Below are 26,256 nucleotides of genomic sequence, written 5' to 3' on the forward strand. Positions count from 1 at the left end.
TGGCCAAGAGTCTTTCTTCTGCACTTTAGTTCCTGAAGTCACATTAAGTTATGAATGAAGTCTCCCAAGTTCCCTCACTATTCTGTAGGGTGAGATGGGCCCTCTGCAAACAGTTTTGGTGATGAGGGGACTCTCTTTTGGGAGATGCTCCTCTCTCCTGTCAGTCACTACTGGCCTGGCTGAGGGTACTCAGCTCTTTGGTTGATATTAAAAGGCACAAAATTAGGCCATTCTGTCTTTCCTTATTTGGGAGAAAAACCAGCACATAAAATTACATCTTTACTTCCATTTTTGCTTTTTAGTTATTTATCACTCCTATTTTCCCTGTCACTTTCCATGGAAGTATCTTGTACCCAGCTTTAAAACTTCTTTATTGCTGTCCTATTATTTATTCTGGCCCTAAAATGGTCTTTTTTGCACTGCCCCCTGCATTCCTGTAACAATTTCTTCCAGGGCTGAAATGCCATTATAAAATTACTTGTGATATCTGAAGGAAATTGTCAGTTAATAAAGGCTAAGGAAATTATCCTGGAGACTTAAAGTTTTCTTCAACTTGTGCTACATTTTGATTATAAGAAAATAAATTGCATTAAAATAAAAGTTGCTTATTTATTGAAAAAACTTGGCTAAGATGCACCTCACAATGTAATACTACCAAGTGATGATTTATAGATCCACAAAATCATGGAATGTCTGAGAGACGAAAGCATATCTAGAGATCATCTTATCCAACCCCTCTACTCAGAGCAGGGTCCACTGGAGCAGGTTGCTCAGGAATATGTGCAGCTGGATTTAGAAAATTTCCAGGAATGGAGACTCCACAAACTTTCTGGGCAACCTGTGCCAGCACTTGACTGCTCCACACTAAAAAAAAAAAAAAAAAAAAAAAAAAAAAATTTCTTTCATTTAAGTGAAATTTCCTGTGTTTCAGTTTTGTTGCCCCTCATCATACCATTGAGAAGTGCCTGGCTCCAATTCCTTTCTTTGTGTCATGTGGCATTTATGCACATCCCACCTGAGACTTTTTCAGGCTCAAAAGTCACTGCTTTCTCAGCCTCTGATTGCATGTCACATGCTCCCAGCCATTAACCATCTTTGTGGCCCTTTGCTAGACTCTAGGCCCCCTGGCACATTTCTGCAGCCTGTCAAAGTCTCTCTGGATGGTGGCTTGACCCTCATGTGTATCATCTACTCCTCACAGTTTTGTGCCACTTGCAAACTTTATAAGTGTACACACTCTGTTCCATTGCCCAGGTCAGTAATGAAGATGTTTAACAGTATCAGACTCAGTGTTGACTCCTGAGGTAATCCAGTAATGCCTGGCCTTGAGTTGGACTTTGTGTAGATGTTTGCAGACCTTTGAGCCCAGCAGTTGAGTCAGTTTCCAGTAAATCCCACTGTCTACTTACCTAGCCCATGCTTCAATATTTTGTCTGAGGACATTATAGGGAAGTGTCAAAAGCCTTGCTAATGTCAAAGCAAACAACATCTGCTGGTTGTTTCTTTCCCTTGTCCATCAAGCTAGTCACTTCTTCATAGGAGATTATCAGATTGGTCAGGCAGGATGTCTCTTTCAGAAATCCATACTGATTACCACCAGTCATCTTCTAATATGTTTGGAAATGGCTTCCAGGATTATATGGTAAGTCATCTTCCTTGGGGTTGAGGTGAGTGTGACATGCCTGTAGTTCCCTGGATCCTCCTTGGTGTTCTTGAAGATAGGAGTGAAATTTGCTTTCCTCCAGGCCTCAGGAACTTCCCACAATAGCCACTTTTAAAAGATAATCAAGAGTGCCTTTTCAAAGTCATCAACTAGCTCCCTTAGCACTCAGTCCCACAAATCTAAGTGTTCCCTCACCTGACCCTCCTTCACTGAGGGTAAGGTTTCCTGGCTCCAGACTTTCCCTTTGGTCTCGGGCATGTGGGATTGCTGAAGGCAGGTCTTAGAAGCAAAGGTGATGGCTTGGAAGGTGCTGAGTATCTTGGACTTTTTCATGTCCTAATGGAGGAATTCTAGAAGAAGCAGCAAGTGAACACAAGTTTACAGCGCAAGGAGTCACCAAAGAATGATTATTATCACCCTCAGATATGGAGAGACTTGGGAAAAAAAACCCGGAAGATTTACTTCTGGTGAGAACAGTACTAGAACAAAGTACTTGAGTCTTAAAGAATCATAGAGTCACAAAATGGTTTCAGTTGGAAGGGACCTTAAAGATCATCTAGTTCCAACCCTTACTGTCACAGGCACAGGCATCTCCCACTATACAAGGTTGCTCCAAGCCCCATCCAATCTGTCCTTGAACACTTCCAGGGAGGGGACATCCACAACTTCCCTGGGCAACCTGTGCCAATATCTCACCACTCTGACAGGGAAGAATTTCTTCCTTATATCTAATACAAATCTACCCTCTTTCTGTTTGAAACCATTCCCCCTCATCCTAGTGTTACACACCCTTGTAAAAAGTCTTCCTCCAGCTTTCCTGTAGGTCCCCTTCTGAAGACTGATACAGTCCCCTTCTGAAGACCTGGAAGACTGATACAAGGTCTCACCAGAGCCTTCTCTCCTTCAGGCTGACACAAACTTCAATTTTCCCCTTCTCATTTCATCTATCATTTCATGTAGGAGCAGTGAAGTACTGTCAGAAAATGGTCTTTCTCATGAAGTAGCATCTGTTCTCTGCTTCCATCAAATACTTGAGACTACGACACAGAAGTATCACTTGAACATTTAAATGAAATTTTGAATTTTTAAATGCTTTAAATATTTTCTACCATTTTACCTTGTCATCCTAGCCCTGCATGTTTTGATACAAAGCATCCACTCAATTGAACTAGGAAAATGAAAACCAGAAAAATAATTTTCTTCTCTATTCAGAAGTTAGAAATCAATTTGCTTGTCTTTGAGCTCCTCTGACTGCCAAAAGACCACCTGGCTGAATTTTTTTTTCCAAACCTGGTAGATACTCTACGCTGTGAAAGATTTTAAAAGTTCAGCATGTTAAAAAATAAAAAGAGGGAGGGAAGTACAGGGTGATTCTCCTGAAGATGTTAAACCAAGATCAGACACTTTTCAGAATAATTACTTCTTAAGACCAAAAGGATGCTTAAGTATTAATCAAGAACAAATTACTAGGTCTAATGGTAAAGCAGTTGACCTGTGATGGATAAAAGGTCAAAATATCTGATACTGTAACTGTTCTTTCTATTTAAGTTCTCTGAATACTGAATGGAGATTGACCATATGACACAAAACAAGCTAACCTCAACTGAAACTTGTAAAAGCAACTGAAGAAAGAAGAAACATTTTTATGCTTGGCATAATTTTGGCACATTCTCTGTGTTGTTGAATAAAACTCATCATGCAGTCCTGCAGCCATCGATAACACCTATGGATGCATTTAACTGGTGAGCTTGGGTGGCTGCAGAGTTTCCTGTATCCTTGGCCTTCAGCTTACCCAAATGGAGAAATATGGAGCAGCATCTTGGCATACAAAGGGTTGTCCATGTGCACAAGTTCCCATCCAGTGGAAATCAGATCAGGGATGACAACAGAAAGAAGGAAGGTGGGAAGATTTTAATTTCCTTCAGGATGTGGTTGGAGTTCTCAGCTTGATGTTATAGCATTCCCAAGTCTCACTATATGTGCTATAATATACATAGAATTGTTACCCTACTGAAAGCTGTTTTCAAATTACAAAGTATTTACTTAAGGATAGAGGTTAGAAGGATATTTTAAATAATCTCACATATTGTACTTTGCATATTACTTCCAGATTGCTTACACTGGGTTGTTTTTTTCCCATTTATTTTCTAATGGTCAAACAAAATTTGCAAATGTGGGCCTAGCATGAAAAGAAATTAAAAACTGCCCTGCAGTACTAGGACAAAACTTTGAATTTGGAATTAGGTATCTGAGTCCCTAGCTGATGTTTTCACATTGGTGAAGAAAAGCAGTTCCTGCTGAGCACAGTATCAAGTTCTATGAATTTTTGTTATGATGTTCTGGTTTGGTGGCTACGGAAAGAGGACCTTTTGTGATTTCTACGATGTGTAGAGTACATGTGGGATAAAACTGTAACCCCAGCAATAATCCTTTGAATGTCTTCATCCTGAGAGCACACCACATTAAAATCTCCAGATTTTATCATTTTAATGCCATGAGGATTTTCCCTTTAAAATCTCAGCAGTATGGCTTGCACTCTCAAGAAGTCGTAAAACTCTGGCAATAACAGAGCAATTAACAGATGAAAAGCTTCTTTAAATATTGTGTTGTTCAGATCTTCTTCTGTCATGGGAAGAGGAAGCTGACCAGGTCCACCTCATCCACCCTGCATTAGTGATACATTCATTTAGTATCACCATCTTAAGTAGCTTATACACACGCACATATGATTTTGTTTTGCTCACTCATGCTCTTTCATGTTATTCAGTTTTACATGCTTTATAAGGATAGGTGTGGTTGTTTCTTTATTTTTATAATTCCCTTGCCATGTTCTGTTTAAATTATTTCATTTGTAAGCACAGGCAAGTTGATACACGTACATTAGTTTCGGCACACGTTTAACATTTATTAGTTTAGATGGTTTTTGAGATTATAAAGGAAGATGGCTGCAAAACCAAAATACTTTCTAGTCTAATTAAGTTATACCCTTTCTTGTAATAATTTTGGTTCCTGTATCTTTTCTTTTCTCTCTTTCATTTGATTTTTACTTTTGTCTGATATTCAAAAGAATGAACATCTTATTTAAGATATAATATGGTTTTAATTTCCTTCTTCATTGTGTTGCTATGGGCAAATGACTTTAAGAGGCTTTTATCTTTGGTACATTATTGCATTGTTGACTACCACAGAATAAAATAGAGCTTTCACTAATTATGTGAAGGTTAAGCAGACCTGAGTTCACATTATATCAGAATATCATAACTATCTGTAATATTACCAACATGTATCTCTCCCATTGGCATATGTAGATCCAGCAGACAGAGATCTGCATTATGAGGGTGCACAGCTGTGTAGATGGCATCAGCTGTTCATAACAGCAAAAAGCTTCCTGGGTTTTCCTCCACCTTGAAGCTTGTTCTTGAGTTCTTGTGTAAAGAATTAATCTATACATAGGAACAAAGTGTTGGTCCCTCATATTTCAAGCTATATCATAAACCAACATTTTTGGTGCATCTCAGAACCTGAAATGTGGTCATGGCAGTCCTGCTTATGGGCCTGACTCTGCTTCTTGGAGCTTTTTAAAGAAATTTATATCTTTGCAAAGTAAATGCAAGGTGTGCTTTCATCTAGCTTTATGACTATGCTCCCTTTTTATGAGACTAAATAAAAACAAAAAGATGAAAAGTACAACCCTGTCACACATGCTTTCTTATGATAATATAAGAAAACGGCTTACAGGGGAAGACATTTTTCATAATTTTCCATTATAGGGAGTTGCAATGAAAATATGCTAATCAGAATGCATGAAATAAGAAAGGAAAGAAAATATGGGTGAGTAATCCATAATATCCAATTGGATTTATTAAACCACTGAAACAAGGAAGGAAAAAAGATAATGACAAATACAGAAATCAGACATTATTGGCATAGATAGATGAAGTTTTACATACAAGTAGAGATCCCAGAAGTAACCTACCAGCATTACTCAAGTGTTTTATACAGTATGTGGAAAATACATTTCACCATTTGTTTGCACATAAAAACTAAACCTGTGTATACAGTAAAAAATTTTATATCTCAGACATTTAAGAATAAAAAGGTCCTTTTTCCAGTTAAACTTATATGAACTGTGTTTCTAATATACACATTTTGACTGGCTATCGTATACCGATTTAGATATTCAGTATGCAAATAAGCTGAATAAAATCTATTGAGGCAAATGTACTGATATTGAAATTGAAATCTCATTGCCAGTACCTTTAAAAAGAGTAGAAATGCTTCCTAACCTCTCAGTAAAAGTAATTCATGAATAACTTAAAATGTCATCGAATACCTTGAAACTGGCATTCAGTATTTTATTAATGCTTTGGACTTATTCAGACTTACAGAAAGAAAACAATGGGCTCCACCAGCCTCACCAGCTGATGGTCAATGGAGGCCAAAACATTTATATCAACTTATTCAATTGTTGATATTCATGGTGCTTGAATTCCTCACCTTTATCTATCATCATCTTTACTCTCCAGCCCTCCAGTCTTTCCACATCCTTCGTGCTCCACCCAATGGCTTTGGGGAAGTCCTCTTTCATGTTTTCATTCTTCAGGGAACCACCGTTCCTCCAAGGCTCTCATTATCCTAGGAAAGGAGGTTGCTACTCGGTGTGGTGTACAGTGAGTCAGTCAAACTGTGTTTACAGACTTTGCAAAGATAGCATTTTTTTTCCTGTAGGATGACAGTGGATTCAAGTCAGCCTCCTTCCTCATTTTCTCTCCTCCCAGTCCTCTCCCTTCCCATCCCCAGGGCCTGAAAGGCTGAGCAAGCCATAAAGGAGACTGCTTGAGAATAATGAAAAAATTACTACCGAGGAATCAGAGGAAGGATAACAAGAGTAAAAGAGGGAAGAAATTAATTGAAAGATGGGAAAGAAATTCAGAAAGGGGAGGAAAAGAATGAGTGGAGAAAATTGGGTAACAAGATTGGTCAAGTAAAAGAAAATAATGAAATAAGAAAATAATAAAGCAAAGTATATGGGAATATTACAATAATTACAAAGCAGGGAAACTAAACCAAAGAAAAATAAAGATACATTGAAAAGACAGCTTTAAAAAAAAAAAAAAGTTTCATTTTTAGTGCTGGAGAGGAAATAAATGCTACTTTGAGGAATGTTGCAGCATAAGCTAAGAGGATGATTCACAAAAACGGAGAAACAGAGATAGGAAAAAAAAGAGGGTAACCAAAGAAAAAAAGGTAACATGTAAGGTAGAGGAGTGTCTTAAGCTTTTTTCATTCTTACCCTTGCCTCCTTTCCTTACTAATGAGCTGTCGCTGAGCAGGGAGTGTTTGGCTAATGAAGTCTCAGCCCTGGGGCAGGCAGGAGTGCCTCACCTCACCCAGTAGCCAGCACCTCTCCTCATTTGGGAGTGGTATTCACAGGCTGGAGAGAAGCTCCAGAAGAATCCCAGTGTGTGTCCAGCAAAGAGAAGATGTGGACAACTCCGTGCCAAAACTCAAGCCCCTTTCCTCTTCCAAACAAGGGGGGGAACAAAAATGTGGCTTAGTGTTGGTGGTAGAGCTCAAGAGACTGTCAGCACTTCCCTCCAGTGTGTTGACTATAGGCTCCTGGAGCTTTGTTATAACTGGAATGGGGAGGCCCACTTTCCTTCATCAGCTTGTGCTGTTGTCAGCTGATATAAAACTACTGGCCTCATGGCAGCACCTACCTTTTTGCCCCTTTGTAAATTACAAGTGAGTTGAATTCCTCTAACGGGGCACCATGAAATTAGACCAACGCAGTGGCTGTGAATTATTCAGCAGCCCAACTGATTTAGACCTAAGCAGTTTCCAGTCTGTAAGCAGGTAAGTAGACCCTGAGGAAAACAAAATTCAAGTTAAACTTGTCTGTAGAAGGCAAATTCAAGGGTCTGTACCCTGATCTGGTACGTGCAGACCTTCTTATGAATTTGGCTAGGTAAACACAGACAAAGCAAAACCAAAACCAAAACAAAAACACAAAAGAAGAAGTTATACTAGATGGGTTTTCTCATGTTTTCCTCAATTTTCATGAGAAGTTTAGTCACATGACAGTGCCAAACTCCCCACATACTTCAGGTACATGGATGCAAGTGAACCTGTTGTCTCACTTACTAGAACTGGGCAAATATGGAGTGGTGAAAAGTAAACTCCTTAACAGCAGAACACCTTGACAACATTTTGTAAGTGTACAGCACCATTTATTCAAATGCATTCTAAAATTCCTCATTTTAAAACTCTGAGATATATTGTGTGTGAATACTTTCGATTGGTGAAGAGGTGTTTTGAACCAATTTAAGAAAATTGCAGCAAGTGATATCGTTTCTGATGAGTTCAGCAAGGCAAGCTCAGTCATGCCAGTTTGGTGAGAAAGCTGAACCTCACCCAGCTGGGAGATTTTTCACTGGAACCTCAAAGCATTGTGAGCAATTACTTCTGAATGTGGGCAATGATAATAGCTAAAACAGCAAAATACTTGGTGTGAGTGGAAAACAATCTACATGGAGTTCGCTTAAGTGTTGTGGTTAAAGTTGTCTTTTTTTTCTTTCCGAGCAAGTAATTTCTGTGTACATGAACCATGCCCGTTTTTTGCAGGGGTGTACAAGAGGAGATGGGGGTTTTTTTCCAACCAGAGAGCCTTCGGTGGCTGGCGCTGCTTTGGGAGGCAGCAGAGCTGCCACACAGCTGGTGGTGATGGAGACAAAGCTGTGGGGCAAGAACAGCACCAACTGCTTTCAAGAGACCCTGCTTGCACATGAACACAGTCTGCACCACTAAGAGTTTTAAGGGCTTGCCTTCTACACGAGCTGTCAGAAGGCAGAGCTGCCAAGTTTCCCTGTTTTCCAGGCTGATTCTGATGCAGACCGACGGTAAAGTATTCCTCCAGAAAAAGATGAAACTTCTATTGCTGGTATTTATGGCACTTAGAAGTAACGTTTAGAAGAGACTTCCTGTGCAATGCACAGTAATGGGTCAAAAGCAGATCTCTGAGGGATGCCACATTTCCAGTGATTAATGTTTTCAACTGAGTGATTACCTACCATAATCAGGAAAGTCCTTCCTTCAAGGTGCAACTAGAATATTTGTGGGAAATTCCCAAACACCTGTAATACACTTGGGTTTCTCCCAGAGCAATCATATCAATATCCAACCGAAATGTTTACGGGTCATCATCAAAATATTAATCAAGTAATGGTAATATGAAAAATAAGAGCAAAGTATTTATAATTTTGACTTCTATAGTTATGAAGAGTGAAAAAAAAATTTTAAAACTGTCTCAATGCATACTTCATTTATATAACTCTCCTAGCTTTAACTTCCTTGGCTCATCTTTCACATCCTTGGGTCATTATCTTGTTTCCCCCATCAAAAAACTAATATTCAGACATATCTGTCTGAAAATTAACTCCATTTGTTTTTTAATAAAAAACATTAATTAAGACAAATAAATTAGGTAAATCAAATTCCTGCAACAGCATCAGCTTTCATAGTATTATCACAAACGAGATAAAATCAGAACTGTGAAATGCCAGCTATACATAAAAATACCTTCAACATTATAAACTATTTCCATGGTTTAAATTGCAGGAGGAAGGTGAACACATATGCTTAAAGATCAGGATTATAACAGAAGCTACATTTGAAAACAACTTCTCTTTTTTTTTTTTTTTTTTTTTTATTTCCACACAGTGTCATAATTTTAAAGTTCTGTGTTATGCAGTGTAGGAGAACAGCAGAGGAGAAGGCCTGTGTGGGTTAGGGGAGTGCTGTGGATTCCCTGGCATTCACTGACCCTGAATAAGAACAAAGAGCTGTAAATAACTTAAGGAATTTGCCATCTGGACAATGTTATGTCCTGGTACCGGGTGCCTCCACTGGTAACGGGTGGATGAGGTTTTATGTTAGAAAGAGCATTTTGAGGTGTAAAGATAGATAGATACTGGGATACTATGTAAGTGTAACAAACCACACAATAAACAATTCTGCTTGTGCACAGCAACCAGGGTCCATGGCTTCGTGTCTTCCATCAGTGCAGTAGCACTTGGCAGTAATATGCTTCAGTGCAGAAGTCAGACTTTCCATTACCAATTTTTTGGAAAAAGTCTTCTATGTTTAGTATGTATACATGTTCCATTAGGTGTCATTATAATATTCATGCATATTTTGATGCTTTTGCTTAAGTATAGTTTCTTCTTGTATTAAATTATAAATTACCTTTCAGTGAAAGGAAAAATTACACATCCATTTTAGCATATATATAGGAAGGGAATAGTTTAAATCTGATGCTGAAGAGAACATATACCTCTCAACTTTTCATCACTGAGTAGCTTTCCATTGCAAAAAAAAAAAAAAGCTTCAAAATTTTTTCTCCTAACAAAAAAAAAAAAAAAAAAAACAAAACCTGCACTTTTCCCAAAATCCAACTCTAAACAAATATAGCTATTTGTAAGAAAAATGTAGCCATTTGGAAGTGTTTGATATTAAAAGAGCATATTTATACTAGAGATAGAACAATAAGGAAGAAAAGCAGATTAAATACACTTGGTAAGTCTTTTTTTCAAAAAAGATAAGGCAATATTATTAGTCTTGCTATTGTCCATTATTATATCTACAGAATTTTTAAATTTTTATGTTGTAATTATGACACCAGGAACTGTACCTACACAAATCAGTGTGGTATTGTGCCTCATGATAAGCGGGTGATGAAGAAAAAGTACATGATTTTCTCTATATTATTTCAATATAATATGTATCAATATATATATCAGTATATCAGTATAATGCAAACCTCTGACTTATTTTTTATCATATTAATAGGTAATTAATTGTCAGCTTTCTCCGAATACATTTAGTTTATGCTTGCAAATTAAGTGGCTTACTTGTAATATTCCGAAAATATTAGTGTCTTGAAAATAATTTGAGAGCTAAAATTATTAATTTTGCATGTCCTCATGAGAGCTTTCTATTTCTACAGCATTAAAACAAACAAAAAAACAAACAAAAAACCAAACAAGCTTGGCTTTCATATTCAGTATTTCTGAAAACAAAATTACAAATTATTATTATTATTATTGGACACCAAGAAAACAGATCAAAATATTTATAACAAGCCATAGCTAAAGTTGCTGATGGTGTAATAGATTTCAAGAAGCATACACCTTCTGAAGTGATACTCTACCTTTCAAAGTTGACAAACAACTTCAATTTTTACAAGGGAATATTTTTCGCTCTTGTATCAAAGGTACTAAAAGAATTTGCCGTGGAGTGTTTGAACCATTAATGTTGATCTATAATATATCTAAGGACAAAGGACTTTGAATTTATCAATTTTTACTAGTCTGACTTTGATAGATGACTATTGAGCTTGTTCTTTTCCAGCACTGCCAAGTCCATCATGCCAAGATGAACTTTAGAGCTGGTGCTGCTCAAAGGAAGACCTGAGCAGGGCTGAGTACACACAGTGCCCACAGCAGAAGACCAAGGCCAGAAGTCACGTACTTAACTAAAATGGTAGAGGATCCTAGATCAATACCTTGCTCACCCTTAGCAGAATCAAGACCATATTTTTTTATTTCTTCTGCAACTGCCCTAAATATCAGGTTAATTGGGGTGGAGCTGCCTTTTCTACTGAGGCTGGGCCCTATTTCGACAGGAATGGGCAATGTAAGGAGTCAGGAAGGAGCTTAGTGGTTAAAGCACTCTGAGTGCCCTAGTCCTAATAGCCAGAACCTTCCATGCTTTTGAATTACAGATTATTTGGCACTATCATCTTTGAAATAGTATTTATGGGCTTAATGCAGATTACAGGTCTTGGCCTTTGTGAGATAATTGTCCCTTCTGACTTAAAATCTATGATAGGTTGATGCCTTTGAATGACATTCATGTTCCTAAAACTTTTTTTTTTTTTTTTTTAAGAGTAAGATGAAAATGTAGTGTAATAATTCCTGTTTTACTCTAACAAACCACATTGCTGGGACTGTACTCGATTGAAGTTGGTCTGAGATCAAAGACTGGTTGTTACTTTCTTCCTATTTATTTGCATTTTTAAATTGCAATGTAAATAGCAAAGGAGTTTTAGAAAAATTTTCCTGTAGTCAGCAAATCCCCATTTGTTATATATTCCTTTTGTTGAAAGAAAGGTGCTCGGCAACTGGGTTTTATGTATTGAATCCATCATTACAAGACAGTTTATCTGATATTTATGTCCTTAAAGAATTCACAAATTAAAGAAATAAAAATAAAAAACCTTAGGTTGGGTTTCTTTCTGCCAATGTATAATAAAAATTCATTAAAGTTTTGGACAACTGAAATTTCTTCGGTATTCTGTGAGTTTATTGTTGAGAGGCAAGAGTGAAGACTTTATGTAGAAAATCTAATGTGAAAAAAATATGGATTTTACTGTCTAATAAGAAGATACATTCTATAGTGACATGCTTGTACATACTACCTTCTTGCTTTAAAATATTATTCCAGTGTCAGTGAATAGTTAGAAGAATCACAGTAAGGTGAAGTTGTTTTATTGCAAGGAGCAAGCTCTATGGTATGGAAATAAGTTTGTTGACATTTCACACAAGCTGCAAGCCTGTACACATGCAAGCTCATACATAGTCCATTTTATAATTTACACTTTTTTATATTATATGCCATGAATATTAATGTAATTTAAATTCAAGCACACTCTGGTCCTCTTCTTGTGAAAGCACTTCTTCACATGCTAAACTGTCAGTCATTTTGATTACTGGTAGTTGTTATCCACATCATTGAATTTTTTCAAGATTAGAACAATTTTTTGGTTAGGGAATTCAAGAGATCTATTTACATATACTTAACAAATATTCTTATGTTGTGTAACATACAAAGCTGCATAAGATATTAGCAGAACATAAGTACCTAGTGACAGAGAGAAGCCATGCTGAAATATCTGCTTTTCCCATCATCACCTTCATTAGCTGCCATAAAAAATCAATGGGGATTTATTTGAACATGTGACCAGAGTACCTGAAAGTCACAGAGGAACTGATGAATTTTGAAAATACTGGTGTTTGGCATTCAAAGGACTGGTGATAACAAAAGTAAAGGAAAGAAAAATACTTTGAAGTGCCTTGAAATTAGTCACACACAACTCTAGGCCCTGACTCTGTCTCTTCTCACTGTTAGAGAAATGTGAATATGTTAAGCTTATGGGTATCCACCATGCTACAGTTATTTGTAAATTAAAGTTTACAGACAAGAAGTTGTAAGTGTTAATAGAATTTAATTTTTAGAATAGGCAAGTGGTTATAGTTTCAGTGTAATGCTGAGGAGTATTTGATGGATAAACTATCTTATTGGACAGGCAATAAGACCCACTAGTGTCACATTATCCAATATTGTAAATTAAACAATAGTTTTACTATAAATGTAAACCAGGTAGTTGGAGATGTTATGCACAGCACAAAATTTAGAACTTCCTTTTATCTATAGAAAAAATGGGAAAAATATGTAATGGGAAAATAATCTCTTTCTCCGTGTTAACCCACACTTGCATTTCATTTAGAGGAAGCACTGGAGTTCAGAAATTGAAGTCAGACTACTATTATATTGTTGCTTTTTATAACATTTATTTTTTTATATACTTGGTTATAAGTCTTTGCTTTCTAATACACTTAAATTTTTACCTTTCTCCAAAAGGGACATATATTCTTATACAAAAGTCATCTCATACACTCCCTGTTCCCTGCATGATAAGAAGTAAAAGTTGCCTTTAGGTTCTTCACTCACCAAGGGAAGGGAAGAAATACTTCTATCCAGTACTGAAATCAGAGGACTACATGCAGTATGTTGAAATTTTTTTGGTTAACTGTCTTCAGTGATCAGGCATGAGATAGAGCCCCACAGGAATAGCTACCATGGGAAAATGTCATTTATACTCTGTCTTTGAAACAATATTAAAGAACTTAGTTCTTATTAAGCAATGTTACATATTAAACATTTATATGGCTAATACTGTATTTCGTAGATGTGCTTCAGGGTCAGATTGTTGTCCATCTATTCAGGTGTATCTGGCTATGCTTAAAAAGAACACCTATGAGAAGGGTGTCCTATACTTAAAAAAGACAGCCTTCAAGACAACAGAAATATCCACCTGTGACCCTCATGAAAATAAGTATTTTTATTGTACATTTGCACTACATCTGTTTATTTTGGCAAGTAAAAAAGGTATTGTAACTGTAATCTATAGTAGTCCATTTATGTTAACACTCACATATGCAGATCAACATACCCACGCACACTGAACTTACTTGCACATATGCAACAGAGTGGTTAGAAGTTGGTATATGAAGGTATGCCTGTTGCATTATACATCAGCATGTATATTAGGACATTTCAAAACACAGATGCAGTTTATGGCATGTCTACCAGGTTTTCTAAATGTCCACTTTATCCAAAGTGTTACAAATCCTCATGAGAAGTGCAAAATTTTTTTAAATAGGATTTGGTTAGTAATTATCTCATATTGCCAGATAAATGGTCTTGTGAATTTTGAAACTTAAGGACAATAGAGATGCTTTTTGACTTCTGTTCTATAGGCCAAGTCTGATAGATATTCCATAAGAATTTTGCCTAAGAATGAGATAAAAGTAAAATTTCAGGATCTGCCCTGTTTCTTGATTTTGTTGCTAGTGGTTGGTTTCTATGTATGTTCTCTTAGTCATATATTTAGCTGTATTTAACTATGCAAATCTGTCTCATGTGGAACTGGTATTTTTCAAAGTAAATAGGACTGTAGCATTAAATTCAGAAAACACAGTCTGTTATTTCAATTTTATTAACACCTATTAATAAAGTTTCTGTTTATAAAAAATATAATCTCATCGGTTTCAAAATGTACAATTCCCTGTCTCCCTGACTTGTGTCTCATTCTCCATTTCTGCGCTAATTTTTTTACACTTCTTACATCTTTTCATTAACTCTATTATGCTCAGTGCTCCATGTCCTTGAAGGTGTAAGTCTGTAAGCAGTAGACTCATAGCCATTTTCTGTTTTAATAAATTTAACCTGACACCCATGAAAGCAGATGAGGCTAAGGCAAATAAAAGGCTACACTACTATGGCAAATACTTTGTCCCTCTAAATTTTTGGTGGGGAAAGATTGCTTGTGCTTTGTCCAAGACATTGGCTCTTTGGAGATTTCTTGGAGATCTCACTTTGTTGAAGTTTATTGGGTTTGCCTTGAAGTCAGGAAGAGTGTGGCAGTCTTTGTTGGGAGAAGGAGTATTCAAGTGCTCTTTCTGCTTGGTAATAGATATGATTTTTCCTTTCACTGGAAAACTGAGATGCCACTTCTGTAGCCATTTCATCCCCTGCTGCCTTCCTTGCTGCAGGACCAGAGCTGTGAACCGTGTTAGAGTCACTGCATCACGTGTTTAGTGAGACTAATTATAGCTCAAATAAGCTGTTTTGGAACGCTCTTGTGCTATCTCAGAATTCAGTTCTGTACCATTCCCCCAAAGGAATTTTGTACCAGCAGTCTGATCTAGTTATAACTCAGCTCATTAATTAAATCAGACCACATCAATGCTTTTATTTTGTAAAAAAAATGAAGGCAGGAGCCACACCTTCACCTGGGTAGCAGTGCATCTCCTCCGGTCTCTGTCCTAGGGAACAGGCAGTAGGGTGAAATCTTAACATTATTCACGTGCTCTTGCAATGGGATTATTCAATGTAGGTGTAGTCATTGTACAGAAGTTTGCCTTGCATCTCACTTCGGCAAGACCCGATTTTGAAATGGTAATAGTAGCATGTACATGCCAGAAATATTTTGTCAGATGTTTCAGATTAATGAGGAAATTTCATCTGTTGTAGTGTTTCCTAAATAGGTTTAATATGCTAAAGCTTTTGATCTTTTTGTTTCGTACAAAGGCTCAGAAAGACATTTGGAAAAATCCTGTATGATTTCAAATATTTGATCTTCAGACTCTCATGTATCTTTACTAAAGGGAACAATTAAAAAAGCAAGATCAGTGACTCCTGTATTGCTTTATTTTTTCTCAGAGATCCAATTTTATTCACAGATTTGTAGGGTCTAGCTCGAGCTACTTCCACAGAACTTCAAATATAGCATTGTCCTCTTAATTTGGACTGACAATTTTGGACGAACTACAAGATTTTTACAATATATGCATGAGAACAACAAAGATACATGTGCTGGAAAAACTGTAATGGAATTCCCATTTAAATTGCAATCTTATTTCCCAGTTATTAACCATGAAGTCACTACTCACTAATCTGTAGAAGTAAACAACCTGGTAAATAGCCTGTGCAAAAAGATTCTTTTCAGGAAAAACATACCTTCTGGCAACACAGATTCTTTAAGATAGAAATCCTTTTGAAAATGTTATTATATACGTTTTGTTACTAAAGTAGGACTCTTAAACCATCCACATTTGATAATGCACATTCAATAATTTGAAAATAACAGGTGGCTCTAGCCATTTTCAAGGAAAGGTGATATTACAGGTTTTTTTTTTAAGATGTTTTCTAGCTTCTGAAACTCATAGTCTTACTGCTTTCAACTTTAGAATTTACATCCTAATTCCACAACTCTCAGACATAGAGGCATGCCTTCAATGCTTTGGCTTTGTGAAGAAGCCTCACAGTCAGCTTCAGACAGAGATACAAATTAAATATATTTTATAAGAACCCTTAAGAAGACATATTCTTTCTACTTTTACTCATCTGGTTTGAAATGCCAACAGACATAATTTCAAAAACTGTGATTTTTTTTGTTTTCATAATTTTCCAGGCTTTCCCCCAAACTAAACCCAGCATTCCCATGTTGCTACAAATTGCAGAGAGAAAAAAATAGTAAGAAAGCTCTGAGTTTATTTCTGTAGGACTGACAGCAGTTTACTGTCTCTCTGTCCCTCATCTTCCTCCCCACTTGCAGAGTTTTGTTTTCACCTGCTTCCTCAGCCCCCTGTGCCTCTGCCCCCAAGTTTCCTGGAAATCCATCCCAGGATCCCCATGTTGACTGAAATCAGACTCCCCTCTAGTGAACTAGGAAAGAGGTGTCAGAAAGTGATGCCATCCCCTGGCTTTGTCCCGTGGCAATTATCCTTGGTCCAAAGGTCATGGTGATGGAAACTGCATCTCTCTGACTCTCTCTCTGCTTATTGGGTGTGTTTAAAAAAAACAAACAAAACAAAACAAAACAAAAAAAAAGGTGAGGGTGCAGCATGGGAAAAAGATAGAGGGCAACACAGCAATATGGGGAAGCCCTAGAAATCTGGGCACTCACCATGCTCAGTCTTTTGCATTGCTGGAGAGAGCTCAGCCTTGCAGGGTTTATTCAGGCCTGTAGGGATAGACCCCAGCTATGGAGATGTGACATTTCCTTTGTTAGAGAAACAATCCCAGTTCCACAATTGGTAATTAAGAGACAGTCTCTGCAGGATCACATGAAGCATGTTATTTACATATGAGTATAAGATCAGAGGTCTGGCTGGGCTAGAAAGTGACTGGGAGAAAGTGAATGTGCAGTCAAGCAATGTGTTTCTTGACACTGGAGCTGAGCTCAGTGTAGATGATGATGATGATGATAATGGTTCCATTGGTGGTTTTTGGTTTTATTAATTGCATAAATGGGAAATAGGTCCGAGACCACTTAACTCTGTTTTTAAAGCAGATTGTGTGGTTAAACAAAAAACAGATTATCTGCTTTTATGGTTACTTTGTAGAGAGAGTAATTTATTAGTCCATTTGCTCTTGCTTTTCTACTACAGACTTGCAGAAAAGGCTTCAGTTCTTAAGGAAGAGCTGGGTCAGAGTGCAGTAAGGATGTTTCAGGCCACTTCTCAGAACTGGGACCTATGCTGCAGCTGTGCTTGCTCCTCCTTAGCCCTGTGTTTGAAGCACCATCTCTGCCAGGTCTGTAGCTTCACAGGATTATGTCTTGGCTTGTTTTGTTTTGCTAAGGAGAAGAGACTGTACTTGTCATTTGGCAATGTGGGTATTGCTGTCTTCGTTTCCAGAAACCTTAATGGAGTCCTGAATATTTTTCAGCATTTATTCTTCACTTTTTATCGTCTTTCTATTTTTACTGATCTGGTTTAAAATACCAACAGAAATAATTTCAAAAAGTGTAGAAAATTAGTAATTTCCACTTCACAATTCCTCTTCTTTTTTCTACAGACACAGTATATTGTGGAAAATGCTTACTGGGTTATATTCTTTTCATTGGCTGCAGTTTGAATTAAACATATTTTCTGTGTGCTTTTGTGTATCTTCTGAAATATATAGACTGAGTGATGTGCTGTTGGTCATTCTAACTTATTTCTTTGTTGTTTTGTTTTTCACATGAATACCAAATTATAACAGAGAATAAATCTCTATAATTACTAGCTGAAATAATCAACTTTCCAACCATGGTCTCAGTGGCACCCGAGAAGCACAATTTCTGAAGCATTTTTGTAATTTTTTCTTCTTTTCTTCTTCTGTTTTCATGGATTAATTTTCTTGTCCTTTTCATCTGCATCCTTTTGAAGACAGCCGTGTTAAAGCACATAATTTGACAGGTTACTGCTTGTTTTTATGATACTAACTGCATTTCAGTCATGGCAGCTTTTTGTAAGGATTAAGCTTTATACTGATGTCCAGTTGCGATTTAGAGTTACACTATTTCATAATGGGTTTTCCTCAGATTATCTAAGGAAAACAATACAATACTGAAAATCAAAAACAAAGATTGTAAATGCATCTTGCAATCTAGTACACTATACAGCACTGCACACTCTTCAATAAACTTGTACATGTAGCTTCATTACATTAACATGATAGTTATGTGCTGCCTCATGCACTGCTTCCATTTCTCATGTTTCCAGCAAAATACATTTCATGAGATTGCTATAGTTCGGTATTTCTCTTGTGTAGGAGATTTCCTTTCTTAATATGTCTGTACACCTTTAAAATTAACCTAAGTGACTCATATAAAACTAGTTTGCTAATAAAAAAAAAATGAAATGGGAAAAGATACTGTCAAACTACCAAGCTGTATATTTTTCTTCTGATGTTACACCACACTTTTGGCACTGATTCACCTGACATGTTCATTTTTGCTACTGCAAGTATCGTCCAAGTTTCTAAAAGAAAAAAAATAAAATAAAAAAAAGAAAAGTAAGTCAATTGCTAATAATGACAAGGCAGGAGACTGTAACCAGAAAAAAACCACACAGGTTTTGATGGTTTTCTTAAATTCATTTATTATACGAGATTATAAAAAACTCTAAACCAATACTCAAGTCAAATGTCGTGACAAAAAAAACAAAAACAAAAACCAGGAATTGTGATCAGCTTTATATTTTGCTGTGAAAAAGTGATCCATAGATTCATAAGCTACCAGTGCTTTAAAATTTTAGGAACAAATTGTAACTGCCCCAGCAGAGAACTCGTGGCTCTATCCATGTCGTGGCTGCAACCGGGTGGCCGAGGGAGCACGTGCAGTTTTGCAGAGTCCCATGTCTGACCTGTTCAGGTCCTCTCTGGCAAAACCCAGTGATTACTGAGGCATCACGAGGCCCCTGGGAGGAGGGTATGCTCTGGAATGCTCTCCAGTGTGCCATGCCAGCCACCAAACACAGCCTGCCTGCCCTTGCTGAGTGGGTGCAGAGAATGACTCCACAGAGCACAGAGAGCTAAGAAAAGGGCCAGTGAGCATGGCAGCTCCATTCTGTATTTGTTGAGGAAAGAGCTGGATTAGGTTTGTCCTGCAGTTTTAGTCTTCTCTTTCTGAGAGGAAGAGATGGATGTGTGGTTTCTCTGCAATACACCCATTTGGCCAGCAGGTTGTAAACAGGATTGGAGTGAATTATAACTCTAATTGTGTAATCCTTTCTAGTTTGCAGCATGGCACAAGCTATAACACCAGGAACTATTTTGCGAGCAAAAAGGAAAGAAATTTAGTTTACTGGATGTCATTTCACATTACACTTTTTCTTTTTGGAACAAGTTTGCTCCTCCTGTGAAACAAATCTTCTGTTAAATCCCCCCTCCTTCAGCTAGCATTTTTTACCTCTTCTGTCTCTTGGCACCTATTTCTGTGACTAATCCTTAAATTGTCAGTGTTGCTGTTGTTCAAAATAGGGTGCAAATTTCTCAGGGCGGGAACCCTGTCTAGATTTGTATTTGTAAAGCACCATCCACACGCTTTACACCTGAGGCACTATATGGATAGCAAATGATCATGAATCTTCTTAGTGAATAACAGATATATCTAGAACTCTTTCAATATATTCATTTGGAAAAAAAACCAAATTTTAAAGTTTACAATAAAAGTTGTGATTTGAAAATAAACATTGCTGATACTGTAGATGTTTGAAAGCCATCCATTTTATCAATAAATGGAATTCAAATTTAGTAACAGCAAGCACGCTCCACTGTAATTATAATCTGTCTTTCAAAAGCTTTTGCTTTTCTAATTGTGTTACTGCTACCACAAAGAAGGAGGTGTTGTCATAAAAATGTCATGTTTTTAAACATAAGTTGAACTTCACAAGGACAGGAAGATATTTAAATCAATTGTTCAACCTGGGCCTACAGAAAAAAATATACACCTACTGTTGTTAGTTCTATACTCTTATAGCTCCACAAAATTTCAATGCAATTACTCTTGATTTGCACTCCACTGTAAGAAACAAGCATGTCATGTTTTTCCTCAGGAAATTACTGCACCAAAGATTGCTGTAGGCTTTGTGAGCTCACTAGGAACGTGCCACTGTGTACCTGCCTTGTTCTCACACCCTTTCTGGGTCCATTTATTGCCACTATCCCCATGAGGGAACTGGGAGAGCTGTGGGTTTTTTTTACAGTTGCTTTTACAGCTTTAGATGTCTGTGGAGGACTTAAGCTCATCTTATAAGATGCAGCCAAAACAGGTAAAATTAAGGCAATACAACCCTTGTTTAATAATAATTCCTGATATTTTTGCAAGAACCAACATGATTTAGAAAACTTGTTTCCATAGACAAAAGCCTGGAGATACTCTTTCAGTCTTATCTGACCTTCTGCAGCAAACGTCATTGCATTTGATTGCAATCTCACTTTGCAAATGAGAAGCAAACTTCAGGGAAATGAATGGAATGTCATAAAACTGGATTTCAAATTAAAATTAGGCCAATAATGCTTTTTTAGAGAAGGGTAACACACTTCACTTCAAAGAGGTCTCTATGACCTAAATGTGAAGAGAAAAGGAAATTCTTTTTATTCACTTTGTATGAGACCTTAGCTTGAAATTACTCAGAATTTAGATTCTTATTCTTACTGCAGATTTTAATGCAATCTGGTTACAGTCCTATAAAGATGTGCAAAATCTGATGAAAAGATCAGAAGTGGATTGAACATGCAAACACAGAGGGAAAGCCAAATTTCTCCAGCACTACTAAAAGGCATAGATCTCTTATTTTGTGGAATTTACCAGCTTGAACACAGCTTGGCAAAGTTTATGTAACCCTGGTGAACATTTGCTGTGAGCTGTACTCTGGGGACAATGCGACTGCCAGAGCTCAATTTCCAACTTGTCCCGAGGCCTTTTTATGCTTTTATATGCCCCACCTACAAATGTGCTTCACCAAAAAGCCAGTAGTTATGAGTGACGTTCCGTCAGCGTTTTCACACGATTAACTTGCCAATTAAAAATGGGCTTGGTAGAGAGTTTAGAAGTTAACTTAGATACTCCTAGCTTGGGCAGAGAGTTGCTTTCAGGCAGGGCGAGGCCAAGTCTGATTTTGTTGGAGATGTCACGCCTCCTTGGAGAGAGACGCCGTGACTCGCCGGGGAGCTGGCGTGGCCTGGGCTGGAGCACTGGTTCCCTTCGGCCCTTTTCCCTGGATGGTGGCCAGAGGCACAAGCACCACAGCAAGATAGGAGAGTGGCTTCCATCCAGCAAGTGGCTGCAACTGTGCCCAGTGCCTCTGCTTTGTTTACTGTGGTTCCTTTGACACCCTCGGTATTACTGCTGTGCTTTGGCGTACTCTACTACAGATGATGGTTTCAAAAAAAAAAAAAAAAAAAAAAAATCCCCCATCGATTTAAATTCTTTAAAATAATTACTCAGGGCATAGTCTAATTACACATTGTTTCCACTGTAAGAGGAAAGCCATATGTGTCTGGAATTTGATGACTGTAAAGTGCAAGAAAGAAGATTTGCAGTCTTTAAAGTGGATTCATTATATGTGTTTTATAATGAGAGAAGATAGAAGATATCACAAAGATGTATAGACAGGGCAAAACAACACCTGTTTGTCTTTGGGAATGTAACTCTGGAGTGGGGGAGCTGAGAGGAGAATGCTTTTCCAGGAAATCAAAAACATGAGAATGTCTGTAAAATAATAAATTATTCAGATGTGGTGTTGCACATGGAAAATGCACACTTCAGACTGGAGGCAAGTTGGTTATTGAATCTATCCCATTACACATACATGTATGTGACATTATTCAATTTGTGCAATTAATAGTGATAGCTGAATACAAATTATACATCTGTCATGTACACATATTTGTCTGATATTTAGCTTATGTATTTATGCATTAACCTGCAAAATATTGCAACATTGTTTTCTTAACATTCCTATGTAATAAACACAAAAACATTTGGATAATCAGAAAGCGGAGCTTGATTATTTCAAACAATTGCAACAATTACTTTTGGTCTGAACTAATATTCTGAATTAGTCTGAATAATAATAGAAAAAAAATGTATTTCCCTATCTCTGTCCAAATCAGATAGCAATACAAGTTCTCCCAGTGGTACTCATGTAGATATTGCTCGTCAACACCTCCTACTCCTGATCACTTCAAGGGCCTTATCTTCTGTACAAGATGAAACTTGATTCATTTACATTTTCCCTTTTCAAAGCAACAAGTAGAAAAAGCCAGAAACTCTCCAAGCCCTACATTTTCCATGTTCCTTTTCATTGTCATTCTGACCCTCTTACTTAGGTTAAATATACAAAGCATATTTTCCAAAAGAAATAAATAGCACACTAGAGGAAATCCCCACTGAATTGTCTCTGACCATCTCACTACCTTTGCATTGTTTAGCAACATGCTGCAGAGCTTTTCAGTGGAGGTCCTAATGTTTTTATGGCGCAACAGCATTTTCTGCATTGTTGGTGCTTCTGTAATAAAAAAAAAACCAAAAACCCAATAATGTAAATGAGACTCAAATGTCAGCTGACATATTCCACTATGTATCCTGACTGGTATTTTTTTTTTTTATTCTCTTAAGATCATAAGCTTTTTTTTTTTTTTTTTCTCCAAAGATACTTGTTATTCTTAATGTACCTGCAGAAAAGGTCTATAACACTGAGAGCTAAAGTTTCACTTTGACTCCTGGGGAAAATTATTTATCTTTTGTTTAAATGAGATTTTCATTTTGCATATCCTATCTGAAAGTTTTGCCATATTTGCCATTTTAAAATAATGCCAATAATTGAGAGAGACAGCAAGTAACATTTAGTGTCAATTCATACGGATTAACTGGTGTAGGCAGAAAAAAATAATGAAAAAGGTTATGTAAACCTTCTGTGGTAAGGCATCCTCCCTGCATATCATAATTCTCAGCTCTGAAGTTCGTATGATGAGATGAGCAAAACCAAGATGCTATAGGGTTTTTTTCTCTGTTGATAACAAAATTTGGAAGCTAAAATCTGTCTATGTGTTGCATTGACTGTGTTCAGCAGTAAACTACAGAAGACAAATTCACCCCATCAAATGCAAGTTCTGGAGGTAGCAGCCATTGGGAAGTGTCTCTGAAGTGAGGAGCGCTGTGCCTGAGGTGTCACTTACCATAAGCACTACCAACCTTCTTCAGCACAGCAAGATTTTTAATTTTGGAGTGCTGAATTTACCACCTCTTCACGAAGCACCATTCTCCTTTTGTCAACATTCTTGATGCTATATTTCTTCAATCATTCTCACTCCACAAAACACATTCACAGACCAAAGTCAATCCCACATGTTTGATTTATGTATCCGATTGTGTGTCCAAGGCTGTGCTGGCTTCAATATTATATTGGTTTGCAAGACCAGTGCTGATTAATGTCTTTGTAGGTGATATGGGCAGTGGTCAACAATGCCAAGCTGTGTGGTGCCACCAAAACACTGGAGGGAAGAAGGGTGGCGATCCAGAGGAATCTTGACAGGCTTGAGAAATGGGCCTCATAAAGTTCAACGAGGCCAAGTATGAGGTGCTTCAAAAGGGTCAGGGAAATCCCAAGCACAATTACAGCCTGGGTGGAGAATGGATTGAGAACAGCCCTGAGGACAAGGACTAGGAGGAGCTGGTTGACGAAAAGCTCAGCATGAGCCAGCAATGTGCACTTGCAGCCCAGAAAGCCCACCATACCCTGGGCTTCATCAAAAGAAGTATGGCCAAAAGGTTGAGAGAGGTGATTCTCCCCTTATACTCTCTTGTCAGACCCCATCTGAAGTACTGTGTCCAGTTCTGGAGTCTGCAGCACAGGAAGGACATGGAGCTGCAGGAGGGAGTCCAGAGGAGGGCTACAAAGATGATCAGAGGGCTAGAACACCTCTCCTATGAGAATAGGATGAAACCATTGAGATTCCTCAATCTAGAGAAGACAATGCTCTGGGGAGAACTTATTGTGGCCTTCTGGTACCTTAAGGGAGCCTACAGAAAAGCTGGGAAGGAACTTTTTCAGGAGCGTGTAGTGAAAGAGTGAGGGATAATGGCTTTAAGGTGAAAGAGGGTAGATTTAGATTACATATTAGGAGAAAATTCTTTAGTTTGAGGGTGGTGAAACACTTGGCACAGGCTGCCTAGAGAAGTTGTGGATGTCCCATCCCTGGAAGTGTTCAAGGCCAGTCTGGATGGGGCTTTGAGCAACCTGTTTTAGAGGCAGGTATCCTTGCCCAATCAGAGGTGTTGGAACTAGATGGTTTCTTATGGTCCCTGATGTCTTAAACATATCCTGATTAGGAATGATACTTAAGTTGGCTCGTACTTCATGGTTTTAAAATTTTTAAAACACCTTAGTCTCATAAAACACTTGCTACAGACCACTGGCTCACTCCAAAGGAGCACCACTTGTAACCCTTCCATGTATAGCAAATGTGGGTTGATGCTCATACAATTTCAGCTTCTAACGTTTTTTTATAAAATGTATTAATAGGCCTGAAATTGAGCTTTGCTGGAGGAAAACAGATCACAATTCATTTAAGGTAAATATAGGATAACTGTTATATTTTCAGTGACTAAATAGCCTGAAAAAACTACTGAATTATTTTTCTAAGAGTCAAAGAGTGACGGGGACTTAAGAAGCATTTAGGATCTGCTTGACATTCAAAAGGCTGATACATTCAAAGAAATCTTGGTCCTCATTGTCTCCAGTCTGACTAAATGGGGATAAAATGATCAACCCAGGTGACTTTTGTAAAATAAGGTTATAAAAGACACTTACAGGGTCACTGAGTCCAGCTCCTTGTTGTAAGCAAAACGTCAGAGACATCCTTTTCCCAGTTATCAAGTTCCCATCTCCTAATGATTAGATGTGACCTTCAATTACAGTCTCAGTGACACTGCACTGATCCCTTCTTTGTTTACATTGCTTTAATACATTGAACAGTAGTACCCCTTTGGGTGGAACATGGATGGGTTCTTCTCCTTCAGTTGCAGTAATAAACCCTTACTGTTACTTACTGTAACAAGATGCAGTTACAGTGTGTATGACAAAGCCATAGTATTTCTTCTAAAATTTGTGGGAGTTGTCTCAGTAATTAGAATATTTTTGTAATAAGACACTGATTAATTGTAATAAAGCTTTGTAAAGAAATACAAACAAGAAGATAAAATAATTACTTTTATTTTATTTTTATCTTTTTATTTATTCTTAATATTAAATAATTTGTTCAGAAATCACTAGAGCTTTTTACAAGACAAATCCATAAAATTGTCATTGACCCCAGATATAAATATAAAATGCTCATCTGGAAAGGAAGACTGCATTTCCAGGAGAGAGGAAGGTGGTGATCAGAGTATATCTGTCACATGGGTAGGCATAGCAGTTCTTGAAAAACTTCAGTCCTCCTAGGTTAACATTAGGGAAAAGTAAGATTTAGGATATATTCACAATTTTTGTTTGTCTATTTGATTTGCCTTAAAAAAACCTAAACAAACAAACAAAAAAACCCACCAACAACAAAAAGAGATTTCCAACTATGAGGGTAAATAGAAACTTGAGTTTAAGAAATAGAAGATTCTTAAAGAAATGTTTCCAATTTCAATGAGACTGATTTGCTAAGTTTGTTGTATCCCAAGGATTAGACTGGAGCAGCAGACTTGCAGTTTCTACTGTGTGATGGAAATGACATAAAGCATGACAACTGTGAGGTACCTCAAAGTAACCAGAGGGGAACAGAGGAAAGATTTCCCATTTCAGGCTTCCGTGATTTGGTGGTGTTTCAGGGATCTTTCTGCAATAGAAATTCAATGATCTTGCTTGTTTGCCAGTCATTATCCCTCTTTTTTTGAATTTCGCTCTTCCTTTTTTCTTTAGTTAATCTTATTT

The 26,256-nt window shown here is 37.3% G+C and overlaps 2 long non-coding RNA genes across 3 annotated transcripts in view; both read right to left on the reverse strand.

The window, feature by feature from the left end:
• Positions 1 to 26,256, reverse strand: part of LOC139793156 (uncharacterized) — a 569,166-nt gene that overhangs the window by 449,637 nt on the left and 93,273 nt on the right. The window lies entirely within an intron of this gene.
• LOC139793759 (uncharacterized) lies at positions 590 to 7,072 on the reverse strand. Of its 2 annotated transcripts, XR_011724781.1 has the most exons (4): positions 6,957 to 7,072; positions 6,161 to 6,298; positions 1,859 to 2,013; positions 590 to 864 (listed from the first exon to the last, which is right to left on the reverse strand). It is a non-coding gene; the product is annotated as an uncharacterized lncRNA (long non-coding RNA). The 2 variants fall into 2 exon arrangements; XR_011724780.1 differs by lacking the exon at positions 590 to 864 and having other exon boundaries at positions 882 to 2,013.

This window comes from Heliangelus exortis, chromosome 2, assembly GCF_036169615.1.
Source record: "Heliangelus exortis chromosome 2, bHelExo1.hap1, whole genome shotgun sequence".
Taxonomy (NCBI): Eukaryota; Metazoa; Chordata; class Aves; order Apodiformes; family Trochilidae; genus Heliangelus; species Heliangelus exortis.